General features: G+C 47.7%; 1 pseudogene; it reads right to left on the reverse strand.

Annotated features, from left to right (window-relative positions):
- Window positions 1-5,675: 5,675 nt before the first annotated feature.
- On the reverse strand, window positions 5,676-7,191 carry LOC128718235 (uncharacterized; annotated as a pseudogene).
- Window positions 7,192-7,426: the final 235 nt, after the last annotated feature.

Genomic DNA, 7,426 nt, shown 5'->3' on the forward strand with positions numbered 1-7,426 from the left:
ATACTCGCGGACGAGGTGAGGACCCGTGGCTTCGAAATAGTGGCACTTCAAGAGGTGCGCTGGAAGGGAGTGATGGAGCGTCCGTATCGCAGCGATTGTATGATCTACCAGAGTGGTGGAGATAAGCACGAGCTCGGTACGGCGTTCCTCGTCTTAGGTGAGATGCGCAAGAGGGTGATCGGGTGGTGGCCGATCACCAACAGAATGTGCAGGTTGAGGATACGTGGCCGTTTCTTCAACATTAGCATCATCAACGTGCACAGTCCGCACCTTGGGAGCACTGATGACGATAAGGACGATTTCTACGGGCAGCTGGAGAGGGAGTATGATCGCTGCCCCAAACACGATGTAAAGATCGTCATCGGGGACTTTAATGCTCAGGTCAGGAGGTGTATAAACCAGCGATAGGCAACTTCAGCGTCCACCAGCTGTCAAACGACAACGGCCAGCGCCTTGCCAATTTCGCCTCCTCCAAGTGCATGATTATCCGCAGCACCTACTTCCAGCACAAACCTCGCTTCAGCTACACATGGAGATCACCGCAGAACACTTATTCCCAGATTGACCACGTTTTGATCGACGGACGACACTTCTCGGACATCATCGACGTCAAAACTCTCAGGGGTGCAAACGTCGACTCGGACCACTTCCTACTCATGGTTAAGCTTCGCCAAAAACTGTCCGTGGCTAACAAGTCACGGTCACAGCCTACCCCGCGGCTAAACACGGACCGGCTGAAACTAGCTGATGTTACAGGGGACTACGCGGCAGCCCTCGGGGAGGCTCTGCCGGACGACGACGCAGTCACCACGATGTCCCCCACAGCCCACTGGCGTATAGTGGAGCGTGCCATCAGCAAAGCAGCGGAACGACATGTCGGCTACGTGACACGCAGCCAGAGGAAGGAGTGGTTCGATGATGAGTGCAGGCGAGCACTATCCGAGAAGAATGCAGCACACGCCCGAATGCTGCAACGGGAAACTCGTCAGAACGTGGAGAACTACAGACGGCTGAGGAGGCAGCAGACCCGACTGTTTCAGGAGAAGAAGCGTCTTCTGGGGGAGTCGGAAGAGCAGCAGATGGAGCGGCTTACTCAGTCGGGGGAAACTCGTAAGTTCTACAGGATGCTGAACACGGCGCGGAGTGGTGATGTCCGCAACACCACAATGTGCCGCGATGCAGAGGGGAGTATTCTGGCGGACGAACGAGAGGTGATCGACAGGTGGAAGTGCCACTTCGACGGACACCTTAACGGAGCACAGGCAGTAGACCCCGATTTGGGGGCAGAATGCAGAATCGAGCAGCACATCAGTCTGGTGGCAGGAGACGAGGTGCCCACGCCATCTTTGGAAGAGGTAATTAGTGCCATCAAGCAGCTGAAGAGCAACAAATCAGCAGGCAGCGATGGCCTAGCTGCCGAGCTCTTCAAGATGGGGCCGGAGAGGCTTGCCGTCAGTATGCACCAGCTGATCGTGAAAGTTTGGGAACAGGAAGAACTACCGGAGGAATGGAAGCTGGGCATCATCCACCCAGTCTACAAAAAGGGGGACAGGCTGGACTGTGGGAACTACCGTGCCATTACAGTCCTGAACGCTGCCTACAAGATCCTGTCCCGAATTCTCTTCTGCAGACTTGCCCCACTTGCCTCAGATTTCGTCGGGAGCTATCAAGCCGGTTTTGTTGGAGGAAAATCGACGACCGACCAAATCTTTACTCTCAGGGAGATCCTCCAAAAATGCCGAGAGCACCAAATCCCCACGCACCACCTGTTCATCGACTTTAAGGCGGCCTACGACACCATAGATCGGATGCAGCTATGGAACACCATGCAGCGGTACGGCTTTCCGGGAAAGCTGGTGCGGCTGTTGAGGGCCACCATGGACAGGGTGCAGTGCAAGGTGAGAGTATCGAGCATGCTGTCGGATGCGTTCGAGTCTCACCGGGGATTGAGGCAAGGTGACGGACTCTCCTGTCTGCTGTTCAACATCGCTCTGGAAGGTGTCATGAGAAGCGCGGGCTTCGATATGCGGGGCACGATTTTCACCCGTTCCATCCAATTCCTTGGCTTCGCGGATGACATCGACATCATCGGAAGGACATCTGCGGCGGTGTGCGAGGCGTACACCAGACTGAAGCGCGAAGCCTCAAGGATTGGATTGCTGATCAATGCGACGAAGACAAAGTACCTGCTTGCCGGAGGCTCTGACCGTAATAGGGCCATGCTGGGAAGCAGCGTATCGGTCGACGGCGATGATCTCGAAGTAGTAGAGGAGTTCTGCTACCTCGGTACGATCATAACTTCGGACAACAACGTAAGCAGCGAAATCCGAAGGCGCATTGTTCAGGGGAATCGTGCCTACTACGGGCTCCACAAACTCCTACGATCCAGAAACCTTCTCCTGCGCACGAAATGCACAATATACCGAATATAGAATGAACCACGAGCTTGCTGAGCTGTTTGGGGGACCTGACATCCTCACGGTGGCGAAGGCCGGAAGGATACGCTGGTTGGGGCACGTCATGAGGATGCCAGACTCGTGCCCCACCAAAAAGGTCCTCGTCGGCGACCCGTTCGGCACGAGACGCAGAGGAGCGCAGCGAGCCCGTTGGCTGGATCAGGTGGAGCAGAACCTATCGGAGATCGGGTGCAGCAGAGGATGGAGAGCGGCAGCCCTGGATCGAGTTTCCTGGAAACGTATTGGTGACCAGGCCATGTCAGCACGACGTGCTCAACAATAAGAGCGGGCCAAAGAAGAAGCCATAAACCAGTTTAGCGCATGTTGCCTGTAAGTCCTCTTTTATAACCGAACGCATGCCTAAAAGGACAATAGGTAGCACTTCTGTCCAGTTGAAGTTTTCGTGGCACATAATTGCTGCCTTAAGCTAACGGTGTGTGCGCTCGATTTGTCCGTTGGCTTGCGGATGGTATGGAGTCGTGCGCAAGTGAGTAACACCGAGCATGTTAGTAAGGGTGCGGAATAGTTCTGATTCAAATTGGCGTCCGCAATCAATTGTTATGTTTGTTGGTACGCCGAATCGGGCTATCCAACCGTTGACGAATGTACGTGCTACAGTGTGCGCCGTCATGTTAGGTATTAGGTAAACTTCCGGCCATCTGGTGAATTTATCTATAGTGAGGCAATATAAATTACCTTCTGAAGGCGGGAGTGGTCCTATAAGGTGCAGAAGTGCGAATCGAGAATCTGTAGTATTTATCCGTTCAATTGGCGATTTGTTGTGTCGTTGAACCTTAGACTTTTGACATGGCATACAACTGACGACGAAATTCTTACAATCTCTCCGGAGAAAGGGCCAAATGAAACGCTCGGATACTAATCGTGTGGTTGCACGAATCCTGGGGTGTGATGCACTATGCATTTTAATGATTATCTGCTTTCGGAAATCGGTGGGCACGAAAGGACGAATTGATTCTGTAGAGATGTCACAGTATATCGGTGTAGGGGCTAGAGTTGATTTTAAACGTTTCATTTGTACAGTGGTATTTACTGGGGGATTCTCTAGAAACTGTTAAAGTGTTAAGGATCGGTTTTTTGCACCTCAGCCATACGCTTGTAGTCGATTGCTTCAGTTGTGGTAATAGTATTAATACGACTCAGCATATCGGCCACTTTGTTTGCTTCGCCTGCAACATACCTTATGTCGGTGATATATTCACTGATGTAGCTAAGTCGACGTTGTTGGGTTGGTGTAGCTTTTTCTGATCGCTGGTGAAAGGCGGTGGTGAGCGGTTTGTGGTCTGTATAAATACAGAACTCTCGTGAGGGTGTCTCTAAAATCCTTTACGGCTTCATACATCGCGATAAGTTCCCGATCATATGTGCTTGCTTTTTGTTGGGTATCGTTTAGCTTACGTGAAAAGAATGCCAATGGTTAAGGTCCTTTTTCAGTAATTTGATGAAGAACTGTACCAATGCATGAATTTGAAGCGTCCACCTCTAGAGATAGTTTGCCTTCAGGTGAAGGATGTGCAAGCAGCGTTGCGTTGGCTAAGTCCTGCTTACAGCTTTCAAATGCTTCATTTGTAGTTTCATTCCATAGTAGAGGTGTTGTGTCATTTCTCGTGTTACCGGAAAACATCGATTGAAGAATTCATTGATTTTCGGCTGCTCTCGGAATAAAACGGCGATAAAAAATTATAGTACCCAGGAATCTTTTTAGTTGTTTCGCGTTTGTTGGTCTCGGAATGTCGAGAACAGCTTTTACTGTACTTGTTTTTGGGTGAATTCCCTCGGGTGTGACGTGATGTCCCAGAAAATCAACGGATTGTTAACCAATTTGACATTTAGCGGCATTGATGATTAAGCCATTCTGTTTCAGACGCTCGAAGACTTCTCATAGGTGTTGCTTGTGTAGCTCAATGCTGTTGGAAGCTATACATAAGTCGTCTATGTAGGAAAAGACATATTCGAGGTCTCCGAGGATGGCGTGCCTTTGCAAGGTTTGTGCTGCGTTCCTTAGTCCAAATGTCATATATTTAAATTCGAAAAGTCCAAAAGGAGTTGTTAAGGCCGTCTTAGGGACATCTTCTGGGGCCACAGGGATTTGATGATATGCTCTCTGTAAGTCAATGCATGAACATATTGTCTTACCGTGTAGGATGCTCGTGAAATCTTGGATGTGCGGGACTGGATATCGGTCTGGAGTAGTGATGGCATTCAGATTCCGATAATCGCCACAAGGTTTCCAAATGCCGTTAGATTTCCTTACTAGGTGTAACGGGCTTGCCCAGTTACTTTTGGATGGTTGGCATATTCCCTGTTCCATTGAAAATTGGAATTCAGCTTTGGCTTCTTTTAGTTTATCGATGGGTAATCAGCGCTGTCGACAAAATACGGGTGGTCCGTTGGTTGTGATCTGATGGACGGTGTTCGTCCGTATAGGTTTGTGCTTCATATTCATTACCGTTATGTCCTTGTATTCACTAAGGATTTCAGTAAACGGTGAACTTACATCGAATGTTGTAATGGAAAGTTCCGTTGAAGCGTTGATATTTTGATTTTGATTTGATATTTGATTTTTAGACGTGTGGTGTTATCTATCAGTTTACATCTTCGAAGGTCGACGAGGAGGTCATAATGCTTCAAAAAATCGGCGCCTATAATAGGTGAGTTTACATCTGCCATAACAAAAATCCATACAAAGGATCTTCGTAGGCCGAGATCAACGTTGATGCGCTTGGTACCATGCGTTCGTATTGGGGTACCGTTAGCGGCGAACAGTTGCTGTGCTTGTATGGGTGAATTTCGCTTTTATAGATGGTGGTATGACCGAAACGTCGGCTCCAGTGTCAATCAGGAAACGATTTGATGTTTTCGGGTCGTGAATGTGTATGCGTTGTAAACGTCGTTTGATACTGTTGTCGGATGCTGGCGAGCGGTTTGCGGGGCTAGTGGTTGGTGGGCTTACATGTGCCGTGGGCGAGTGCAAGCCTCGATCTTCCCGTCGAAAAAAATGCACGGTACATTTGGATTGAGCACGAGCCTGAGCACCGTGTCGGTAATGAAACCAGCAGATCCAACCACGTTTGTTTCTAGCCGGCGTAGTGTCCAGTCAGCTAGAAGAACTGGAACGAGTATTAGTAAAATGTCTTCTCGTGCGAGTGTTACCTGTAAATGCTTCATCCATGCGTATCGCTAGTGCATCGATACGTTGTTCTAGCGATTGAATGGTTCCTGTTTGGTGGCGATGCTGAATTGTGGCGATTTGCTCTTGAGGGGACTCGAGGATTTTATCGCCTGTTCGTCCAGCGTAGATGTTGGAATGGCAGCGATGATTGCACGCGTTGTGGTCGGTAGGGCTCGCAACCACAGGTTTGCCAAGACGTTGGAACAACCTGTTCCACCTAAACGGCGCATTTCCGATAGTAAAACACTGGGTTTCTGGTCTCCCAAAGACATTCCAGAGAGCAAACTAGACAACCGTTGGGCTTCCAATGGTTGGAAGTGCGTGATTACGGCGGCCTTTAAAGCATCGTACTTATCGTTCTGGCTGTTAGCCTGGCACTGTGTAATAACTGAATGCACAAATTTCGCTCTTGATCCCAACGAAACTATCACCGCAATAAATTTCACTTTGTCCAATTTCATCCCGTTTACATGAAAAGACGTTCTAAACACATAAACCATGTTTCGATATCATCCGGATCAAAAGTGGGAACGTTAATTTTGGCGATGGCTGTAGCGTCACCTGTTTCATTTTTTACAATGATGGCGTCGTTTTTGTCTGCGTTCGTCATTTTGTTTCGACACACGCGGTCGGGAGCAATTTTTTATTAGGAACTATAAAATCGGTTGTCCACGATTTATTTAAAATGTTTCTTGCGTTTTTAGTTCACTTGTAGTCGGGGTTATGGGGTCGTCGCCATTAGGATTGAGATGTGATATCACACGGATGGAAATAACGAAGCGTACGGTTAGCTGGTCAAGATAACACTAATTTTATTCCTATCCTAATGGGTGAGTTCTGAGTTCTGAGTACTGAGATACTTACGCTTCACGCACTTTAATACTGCGGTCGCGTTTACACTTCGTGTCACCACAAATCCTTTACGATTGTAATAGAAATATTCATTTGGCTTCGGCCGTTTTATTATGATGTGTGTTTTATCTACACACATAACAACACCACTGATTCCGGATTTCGCGTGAAAATAATCGTTTGCTGCTTCGGTGTCTGCTTCGGACATGTTCATCGTGATGTATTTTGGGCGTAGCTTCCGTTCCATGCTATCCAAAACCTTGGTTAACATAGTGGAAAACGTCGACTATGCCAGAGGTAAGTCGAAATCTTTTCCTATACCTTGTTGAAAGAGACCGGTTGCGAAAAACCATAGAGCTGCTGCTAATTTTTGTTCAGCTGTTACACCATACGATGTCATAGGAGCAAGGTCATCCTCAATTTCACGAAGAACTTCAATGAAAATATCATGCGTGACTCTAAAATTATGTAGGAAACTGAAATAAATTATTAGAATACATAAAATATTATATTTGTCGCCTTAGAAAACCAATTTGGGACGTTATGTTCTATTATGTTCTATTATGTTATGTACATGTTGTGAGGGAGTTCACGAACGCTCCTGTTAAGCCGAAGACTCCTACAATAACGTTGTTGATTCACCTTCTCTTCGCTTTGATTTTGCTCTTCAGCAATTAAAATCAATGAAATCATATTGCAATGAAATCACAATCACATCACGTTGCAGAAAACAAAGACACACTTTTGTAACTAAGCCAGGTTAAAATGAACAATCAGCATAAGGCGAGCACAGGGGTAGAATAATTTGAATGGTTTGACAGTTTGAAAATGGATGACGAAAACGGAATACATGGTCGCCGATTATCCGGGTGCTGTGCAACCTGACGTAATCCTGATGCAACCTGATGTCGGTTTATCTGTATTGTTT

The sequence above is a fragment of the Anopheles marshallii genome, chromosome 2 (genome assembly GCF_943734725.1).
Source record: "Anopheles marshallii chromosome 2, idAnoMarsDA_429_01, whole genome shotgun sequence".
Classification (NCBI taxonomy): domain Eukaryota; kingdom Metazoa; phylum Arthropoda; class Insecta; order Diptera; family Culicidae; genus Anopheles; species Anopheles marshallii.